The sequence below is a fragment of the Cupressus sempervirens genome, chromosome 4 (assembly GCF_028749045.1).
Source record: "Cupressus sempervirens isolate cs-2001-9-10 chromosome 4, ASM2874904v1, whole genome shotgun sequence".
Taxonomy (NCBI): Eukaryota; Viridiplantae; Streptophyta; class Pinopsida; order Cupressales; family Cupressaceae; genus Cupressus; species Cupressus sempervirens.
The window spans coordinates 721,742,203-721,753,073 of NC_143121.1; positions in this window are offsets into that span (position 1 = coordinate 721,742,203).

A 10,871-nucleotide genomic window follows, 5' to 3' on the forward strand; every position below is an offset into this window, starting at 1 on the left:
TTTATCTCCTACTTCAAGTCTCATCTCATTACAAATTCCTCCTACCCTACCCCAAGATCAACAAAGACACACATACTTGAACTCTTCACATTCACCTTTCCATCTAAACCAGTCATATTGGCCTCATTCATCCACAAGTTCCAAGTCCTTTGGAAGCAATTTGGATGATCAACTCAAACACAAGTGCATGAATCCATCTTCAAAAGTTCACTATGTCTCCTCTAATCGACATGTGAATGTTAAGAAGGGAAATACACAAAAGAGACCACAAAGGTCCACTATTCAATTAGATCAACCAAAGAAAGTGTGGGTTCTTAAATCTATTATTGAAGAAATGCATTCCAAAGCATCTAATGAAAAACCAAAAGCTATATGGATTCCCAAGTCTCTTTTGAAGGACTTGAATATTGAAAACTAGTCAAAGTTGACATTCAAGCTTTCAAAGGCTTCCACTCCGTATTCTTCCCAACATCTTCCTAAAAAGGTTTCAAAACCTTATACTCCACCTTTCTCCAAAATGGCTCTACTATCTCATATATCTAAGCCTCAATCTATTTTGTCCATGATTTCCCCATCATTCCATCACCCTTCAAGGTGTGTGTCAATGTTTATCTTGCTTAATATCTCATCCACCCTCATGAAATCCTCTAAACCTTACGCCTACTTACTATCCTTGCTCATTTCAATCTTCCAAAACCAACAACCTTATCCTCCATCTACCTCTCATTTTCCTATCATTTCCCTTCCATTACTTTATCAACATCTTTGACCATACCTTGATATGACCTTGGCTTATCATAACTTATATTTCTTATAGGCGTGCTATCTAACTTGAGAAAGCTTGAGCTCTCTCTAAAAAAAAAAATTTTTTTTTTAAAAACTAAAAAAAAAAATGAAAAATGAAAAAGTGCTTTGGTGAAAACCATTTCTTATGGCTCCTTGGTAGAAAAAGTAAAAGAAAAATAAATCCATCCTATGGTGAAAACCACTTCTTGTTGCACCTTGGATAAATACCATGATGAAAACTTTGTAAATAGACATCATGCATAATTCTTTCATCCATGACATCCTATCATGATCTTGCTTATCATTCAAATTTCCTCATTCCCAAAGTCATTCACTCATAAACTCCACAACAAACTTTTCTATCCTATTCAATTAACCCTTTGGTCTTGATCAATGAAAAAAAGAAGAAAACTCGATTCTTAGCAATCTCTTGGCATGGTCATTTTCTCATAATACTAATGTGATATTCTTTACTACGCCATGAGCTTATATTGCTATATCATTTTTCCCTAGCTTGGGTAATCTTGTGAAGACTTTCCTTGGGGGTAACATTCACTACTTCATACTCTTTTCCTATTCATCTCTACTTATCCATTAGCTTGCTACTATATCTTGTCCTAAGCCTTGCTAGATTTTGGTGGCAAAATCAATGTAATCCTTCTTGAGAGCTAGTTATCTCTAAAAAATATAAAAATTGCAAAAAGTCCTAAAAAAATCATTACCTTAGTGAAAAAACCTAGCAATAGGGACCTTGGTAATACCAAAAACATTTGAAACACTCAAAAATGCAGAAAAAAAAGAGAAAAATACAAAAATACCAAAAAATTGAAAAAATTGAAAAACAAAATAAGTGCCATTGATGAAAACCTAGCAAACAGGCATCATGGTAGCAAAAAAAGAATCTCTATCAAGAAGATGAAAAACTGGTAAATAGGTGCCTCTTGTTTCAAAATGCTATATCTTACAATGCATCTTTTGGCTCATATATAGTTGCTTTCTTGCTTTGGTTTGTTGCTTTCACTCATGTATCCATGGATTGAATCTTGTCATAACCTAGAGACAACACCCTACAGTGTCATAGGAATCTCATGCGATAGTCACCAGCTATTCTAACTGTTTTTGCTTACTATCACTTGTGTCACTTTAGAGATTCCTCTCACAGAACATCTCTTGTGATAGTCACTAGTTGTTCTAACTAAGTCTGCCTACTATTGCTCATGTCACTTTAGAGATTCCTCTCATAGAATGTCTCTTGCGACAGTCACTAGTTGTTCTAACTGCATCTTCCTTGTTAGTGTAAATAATTATTTATTACACTTTACTTAATTTTACTTAGGAAAAATGCATTATTTTATTATTTATTAGGTTAAACACCTAGGATTATGCATACTCATATGAGTAGTCATGTTGACAACACAAGATCTAGAGTTAGCAACTCTATTTTAGCGCATGATGTCTACAACATAATTTTATGTGATAGACCTATGTAGGTGTATCCTCTCATCATCGCACCAACTCCTATGCTCAATGGAGGATAATCCACTCTTGGTGGACATGTGCTTACTTGTGAGGCTTATCATTTTGTTGACTCCTAATCATTCTAGAGGCCTTTATATACAGGCACATACTTGCACATCAATTATCAATTATTGAATGATTTGATATCCAAAGATTTAGACATTCTTCATTCTCATATTTCTATTATGATCATACATCATTTAGTCAATATTGTGCTCGTTCTTGAGCTTCTTGATCTTGGCATCATTTTTCCTTAAGGCTAATTCTTACATGGTATCAGAGCTATACCAAATTTTTACATGCCACTAGAGCTGAGGAAGCATCATTTCATAGCCATTGGAGACCATTCTTACGTCACCTCTTGGAGTGCCTATTGGGAGTGTCTAGAGCTAAAGCGAACCTCACCATTGTGTTTGGAGCATAGATTCAATGAATTTTGACTATATATTCGCCTATGTTGGGCGGTAATCAAAATTGAGGCAATTTTTTTTGCAAACCAGCAGCTGAAGGTCCGATTTGTGAAATTGGTATCATCTCTTTAGATCTATGCAATTAATTTTCAGATTTGCATTTTTCATTTGCATCTCTGTAATTTTTCTTGGATCTACATTATTTTTCAAAAAAAAATTGGTCATCAGGTCAATAGGAGAGATTTTTGCCAAGACAAGATTAGAGCTTACTGGTGGAAATCAGTTATTGGCATCATATTTAGAAGGTCAAAAAAATCCCCAAATCTACTTTTGTTTCATCAAAATTGGACACATGACGTGAAATTTAGAGTCATTTGATTTTTGGAGGCACGATGGCAATGCTTCAAGAAAAATAATTATAGAGGTGATTTTAAGACATAGATATCTCCCTCATACAAACTCCTTTTTTCAAGCAATTTTTTTTGTTTTGTTTTGGGGTAGAATTTCATGATATATACATTAGTGAAGGATGTTTGAGATCTTTGTTCTTGAATTTTGTTGCAAGTCACAAATCCTAATTTTTGCAACTTCAAATGCTTAGTACGGACTCATCTGGACACATAATCAAGTTCCATTTTTTTTGAAAGTTAATAATTTTTTGTCTACTTCCCAAATCTACAATCAAATTATAGGCTGGTGTGGACATAAATACTACTTTCAGAAATAGGTCCTTTCTTTGCATTATATTGCTTTGATCTTGCTTCAAAATTGTTGTATATTTGAGTTAAATTACTAAGTTCCAAATTTGAACTCCAAAAGGAGGTTGTAAATAGCAAAATCAGAAGCCCACTTTTATGCCAATTGGCAAGTGCCCATTGTACTCACACTAAGTATAAAGTGCCAAAATCATATATTAGGGGGGTTTCATTGATTATTTGTGCATTTTGAGGGGTGTATGCATTTATTGATCTCATGGAGTTTTGTTTCACATGTCAGTTTGCTATAAGACTGAGGTTGACAAAAAGGAACTATCAGAAATGGAGTGCCTTGATAATTGATCATATAAGAGAGCATAAGGAAGTATTTCCTTTTCTATGTTCCAAAGAACTACCCTCTTACACTAATTGGAAACCTATTAACATAATTGGGTCAGTCATTTTTCTCAATATCAACGTTGAATGCTTTGCTATCATTGGAAAGCTCACTGAACCTTATGATATTTGGATGGCTCTTTCGAGAGCATATGGAGATCCTATAGTTCCTCCATTTCCAAAAGACATTCTATCTTTATTTACTCCAGTTATAGTACTTTCACCTATAGATGAGATCCTACCTTCTGATACTCCTGTTGCTTCTACTGATCTAGTTTCAACCACAAATGTTCCTGATTCAGTGCAGCAGGATACACAATGTCTTCCTATTTCAACTTCATGGGATGACTTCCTTCTAGACATTGCAGGGTTGTTTGTGGAGTCTTACATTGAAGATGTGGGAGATATCATCAATGACATCCATCTTCTCTTTGTTGAGGAGACTTTTTCACTTGTTGCAAGGGAACACTTTGACCCACAACCACTTGAGCTTTCTTTCAAGACTAACATGATTGTGGACACTTCTTTACAATAGATGAAGAAGGATTCTTTTAATTTAGAGGATACATATCAGTCTATGGAGATTGTATTCCAATTTCCTCAGACATCATATCTTCTGCAGATTCGTCCTACTAGTTGGGGAGTATTCTCTACTATACCTATGGTACCACTTCTTCCTACAAGGAGGAACACCATTCATCTTTCATGGTGCAAGTTCTTCAGTCATCAAGGAGCTTCTTTCATGGGTGTGCATTCATTATTGAGTGAAGGTGACATTTCTTCTCTTCCCATATCTTCCTATCAGGATGCTTCATTATCTTTGGAGGTTGATTCAGCTTCATACATGGACATGTTATCTTGTTTGCCACCTTCTTTTGGGCATCCACTAGATTGGTTCATGACATCTACTTTCATCAAGGACTTGTCAACATATGAGTAAAATTTAGAGGCAGCATCCACACCATACTATATATTGATCCCTCTTCCATCTTCCTATCCATAGTGATAAGCATAAGTGCACATATACTTGTTGTATCTTCTTCCTAAAGGGAGAAACATTGTTTGTAGGCATTGGATTTTCTTTTGTCTTCAAGCACTCATTATCAGGAGATCCTTCACTAAGGGGGGGATTTCATGGAGGGATTCTCTATTGTATATGCATGATGTATGTCATAATGGGGGGGGATCTTGTTTACTCCATCAATTCATGCATCTTTCTTTATTGTACTTATCACTCTTTTTGGGGGAGGGTTTTTCCCATGAGGTTTTCCCTCTTTCTCTATTTTCAAAGAGATTGCATTTCATTTCATTGCATTGTATGTACAACATTGCATTTGTACTTGGGTACCTAACATAGCCTAGTAGTCGAGACCCACTATGCATTTCATCATAGCTTTTGTGAGCTTAATTGCATTCCCCTAAGTTGCACTTAAGGGGGGGTGTTAGTATAAATAATTATTTATTACAATTTACTTAAGTTTACTTAGGATAAATGCATTATTTTATTATTTATTAGGTTAGACACATAGGAGTATGTGTACTCATATGAGTTGTCATGTTGACAACAAAAGAGTTAGCAACTCTATTTTAGCACATGTTGTCTACAACACTAGAGTTTTCATAATCAACTAAGTTTTCATGTAGACAAAATAGTTGTTCGCACTCTAATTTAGCACATGGTGTCTACAACATAATTTTACATGACACACCTATGTAGACTTATCCTCTCATTCTCGCACTACCTCCTATTCTCAATGGATGATAATCCACTCTTGGTGGGCATGTGCTTAGTTGTGAGGCTTATCATTTTGCTAACTCCTAGTCATTCTATAGGCCTTTATACACATGTACTTCTAGTGTACTTTTACATCAATTATAAATTATTGAATGATCTGATATCCAAAGATTTAGACATTATTCATTCTCATATTGTTATTATGACCATACATCATTTGGTCAATATTGTGCTTATTCTTGAGCTTCTTGATCTTGGTGTCATTTTTTCCTAAGGAAAATTCTTACATGCCTACTATCACTCATGTCACTTTCAAGATTCCTTTCATGGAAGATCTCTCTCATGAAAATCACTAGTTGTTCTAACTGTATCTGTCTACTATTGCTAGTGTCACTTTTTGAGATTCCTCTCATGGAAGATCTCTCTTGCATCAATCACCAGTTGTTCTAACTATGTCTTTCTACTGTCACTCGGTCTATTTTACTAAAGATTCCTCTTTGACTTTAGTTACTAGTTGTTTTAACTAAGTCTGTCTATTGTCATCGCTCTACTGAAGAGATTTCTTTCAAATATTTTTTGAACATTGACACCTGACTTCAATCCTATAACACCAAACAATGAACTCAAAATGATGAGTTTTCTTTGCTTTTTCTTTATCATGTCTCTTTGAGAAACTCGATGATGTCATTTGTGACTAGAGAAGTGAGGATTGGGGGAATTATATTTTCTTTTCTTTCTATTTTTGGTTTAGTTCGAATGATCTAAAGCATCCATCTAAAGGGGTTGTCCACTATAAGAGCCTCCATCTCATATTGGATGGCCATGTGTACCTCAACTCCCTTTACATGGATAAATTAGTCAGGTTGGTTCTTCTCCTTGCTTATTGGAGTGAATTCTTTATGCTACAATAAATATTGATGCTTGTCCCACTAAGTGAATGTACGGGTCACTGCAAGTATACCTAGCACACTTCTATCTTAGGTTATGAATGCAAGGGTCATTGCAGACAGAATACTTACTGATTACTTAGCATAAAAATGATCTTTCATGTGTCTAGTGTGTCTGCATGCAAGAAACATTCTAGTCATCCTAGCATTTATACTTTGATGCTTATGTTAACTTGTTACATTAAAATAGACAAATGTTTTGGTCATTATGGGTTTGTGTACCTCAAATGCTTACATTTAATCCCGACAAAACTAGATTAGATGTACTATTCATATTCTTATGATTGCAATGTCAATGGGGATTGTATGATGTCTAGGGTTTCGCTACATGATTAGTGATGATAATTATCAAAGCTTAATAACTAGACCTAGGGTTGCATCTAGCTTAGGGTTGCATCTAGTGTAGGGCTGCATTGCATAAGCATATGGTTCAATCACTGATTTACTTGCATCCTTTGTGATGAGGGATTTTTGGCTTCTACAAAGTATAACATTTCTTTATGACTGCACAAATGATCGATTAATCACCTCTTGGCTAATTTGGCTTCTTTGAATCCATTTTCTAGATCGAATTTGAAATTTGACACACTTAAGTAGCTCAAAATCACATTTTGAAATTTTGGGACCGATGCAATCATATGTTTGTGCAATCCAATTTTTCTAATACTTTATGAATCTTGGAATCTTTTCAAATCACATCTTTCTTCAAAATTTACAAAATTTCTAGAAGTAAACTATAGTCAAATCTAGTCAACTTTGGTCAAACTTGGTCTTCTAGACCTAGCAATCACTTCAAATTGACTCCAAATTTTCCTCTAATCATTTTGATCTCTTCTCTATTCTTCAGAATCTCATATTTCTTCTCTATCTATTGATATACTACTCTGCATCTCATTTTTGGAGTGTCGTCTTTTGATTTCACTCCCAAGGGGGCAGGATGATTACATCACTAATTTTTTCAAAATTGGCATTCAACCCAATCTCAATCTTATGTCCTCATCACTCAGGGCATCTTGTCCTCTCTATTTGGCATCAATTGTTATCTATCTTATCTTGTTGATTAGCTAATTAATCTTATAACAGTTCTTGTCAAAGTTTGATGGAAAGGTATCGGGACAGCCTAAACCCTAATTCTTGAGGATCAAACCTAGTTCTAGGGATGATTCTAGGACTAATGATAAGTCTTGTTATCTCTTTTATCAATCTAGGTATCTAGGTGTTCTATTTGGAATCCTTAAGATTAAGCTTCATTCTAGAGATAATCTTTAAAAGCTTATCAATCTAGGTATCTAGGTGTTTTATTTGGATTCCTTAAGATTAAGCTCCATTCTGGAGATAACATTAAAAACCTTATCTACCTCGATATCTAGTGTACTATCTAGATCCCTTAAGGTTAAGCTTCACTCTAGAGACAACCTTTAAAAAAAAAAGCTTATCGATCTCATCAACTTTGGTATCTAGGTGTTCTATTTGGATCTCCTAAGGTTAAGCTTCATTCTGGAGATAACCTTAAAAAGATTATCAATTGGTCTTTGTGTCATCAATTTTGAAACCAATCTCATTTCTTGATCTATGCTTCATAGTTCTACTTTCTTTGAATCGAACGTTCTGCTCGCACATTCATTCAAATAAGGGCAAAATGTAATACCCCAAAATAAGCACATTGCCATTTTAACCAATTCTAGCCTATTCAATCATTCCTAACTCCTATTTTACTAGGCAATTCTAATTTTGATAATCACTACTTAACCTAGGTGTCAAATGCAGAAAACCCTAATCTACATTAATCACATTATTTATTTAATTCCTAAGTATTGACTCAAATTAGCTATAATAAACCTAATGATTTAACTTAATTTAATTATAAGTGTTCATACTTTAATTAAATTAAAATCACCCTTTTAGCTGATGTAGAAAGGAATTAAATACATTTGATTTAATAAAATATCTTCTATTTTTAATTATTGAATTTAATTATTCAATTAATTAAAGTTTATTCATTTATGAGGTCATATTCTATTTTATTAAATTAAATATTCTCTCCAAATCTTCTCTTTAGTTCAGTAATGGAAACTCTGGGTGAACTAAAATCAGAAAAGGAATTAAATCAATTAACTCCTTATTCCACTCCAAATTAAATTAGTTAACTCCTTTTTCTACTCAAAAGCAATTAGTTAACTCCCTTTTCATAAGGAATTTTCCATTATGATTGAGTCTTATCTTCAATCTTGGTTGTCCATTCCTGCACATACTCGAGGGATAAAATGACTCAAAATGAAGTGCATCCATTTTAAGACATTACAGGTTCAACTTGAGATATAAAACATAATTCTTCACTAGCCTTGTTTCTTGTCATAATTCCTTTGTTTGCACTCCTAACGATTTGATCCGTAGGGTGATTCTTTGCAATATTTCTATTAGGTGTTGCCTACTTAATTATGACTTCTTCTCTAGGTTTTAATCTAAATTCAGCTCTTGGTTCTTATCTTTGTTCTTCCCTTTATAATTTAGTCTACAAATAAATATCAATTTGATACAACAATTCATTCTCAACATATTGATTGTTAGTTTTATGATTAGTTTCTTCTTTACAATCATAATCAAGTATCCTTTCTTCAAATCTAAGCTTTTGATCAGCTGTAGCATTAGCACTCTTAATAATATTCTTCAATCTTTAATTAAAACATATGTAGTCTTTAATCTTTAATGAATATCCAAGAACCATTACTTAGTCACTTCTAGAATCAAACTTACCAATATCATCATCTCTTTTAATATAAGACTTACTACAAAAAAATTCAAAGTATTTCAGATTAGGTGTATGTCCAAACCAAAGATCATATGGTGTCTTCAAAGTGCCATGTCTAATATGTAATGTGTCCATTGGATATATTATGATGTTCATTGCATTTGTCCAAAAGATATATGATATATTTTTCCAAAATATCATTGTGCTTTCTTCTTTCCTTACTAATCCACTCCTTCTTTCTACAATCCCATTCTTCTATGGTGTCATAAGAGTCTAAATATGTCTCTTTATACCATTATCCTCACAAAATATGTTAAATTCATTTGAAATAAATTCTCCTCCTCTATATGATCTAACACACTTAATCTTCAAAGTGGATTCATTCTCAACTCCTCTATTAAATTTCTTGAATTCCTCAAAATCTTTAGACTTCTCTCTAAGAAATGCTACCCATATCATCCTATTAAAATCATCAATAAGAAGAATTAATTACCTCAAACCATTAAATGTACTTTCTCTTGAAGAGGCACTCAAATCTATGTGCACATTCTCCACATTTCTATAGTACTAAATATTTTTCTTCAAAATTCAAACTCTTCTTTGTCTTTTCCATCACACATTCTTTGCAGATCTTGTTAGAAGGTTTTAGAATCTTAAGAAAACTCTGACTGCAAGTCTTGTACTTATCTTCACAATGTTATCAAAGTTAATGTGACAAAATTTATTATGCTATAACCAACTATCATCTACATTAGCAACCAAACATTTCGACTCAGTAGGTTTCAACTAAAAAACTTTATATAAATAGTTTTTGTACCTTCTCCAATTAGATTAGCATCTATATCTTGGATTATGCAAGTTTTTTTTTTTTAAATTGCATCTAATTATCCCATGTCAACAAGTTGCTTCCCACATTTTTTTTCACCTGGATAACATATCCCTTAATGATATTAAAATAATAGTTAGCTTCCTGGGAACAACACATTGAATAGACTTCACAACTCATTATAGAGTAAACACATGATTCCACCACATTAACCATATAATCTTGAACATGTCTTCTACCATAATCAAATCTCGTTTAACAATCTTCATCCTCACTAGAATGATACAATAAAATTACTAGAAACCTCTTATCAGAATAGTCTTAAAATTTTCTTTTGTAACTCATGCTAAACTACATATCTCTATCTCCAAACATAGACACGTTATTAGAACACATTCTTGAATACTTCTATATGTGCATAAAATATATCTCTCTAACCACGAACCTTGTTGAATGAATCTTCCTCTATAAATGTGACTAAACTATCAAAAAAAATTATATGTTGACACTAGTGACAAATATTCTCATGTATGCAATACATAAGCACTCAAACATATTTCTAGCATACTGAGAATCCCCTCGATATAGTCATGCCTCTAACGACCTCAAGCATTCATGCTAACAAATTGTCACAAGTATTGCCATTAAATAAAATAGAAGGATGAAAAAAACTAGTTGTTTATAAAATGTATTTGATTTTGATAGAAAAATATTGGTGGTGTGAAATTTAGACTCTATAAATTCCCATTTGATGTTTCATAATTTTTTCTCATTTTCAACACATGTGAAATGCATATATTAATCAAGTT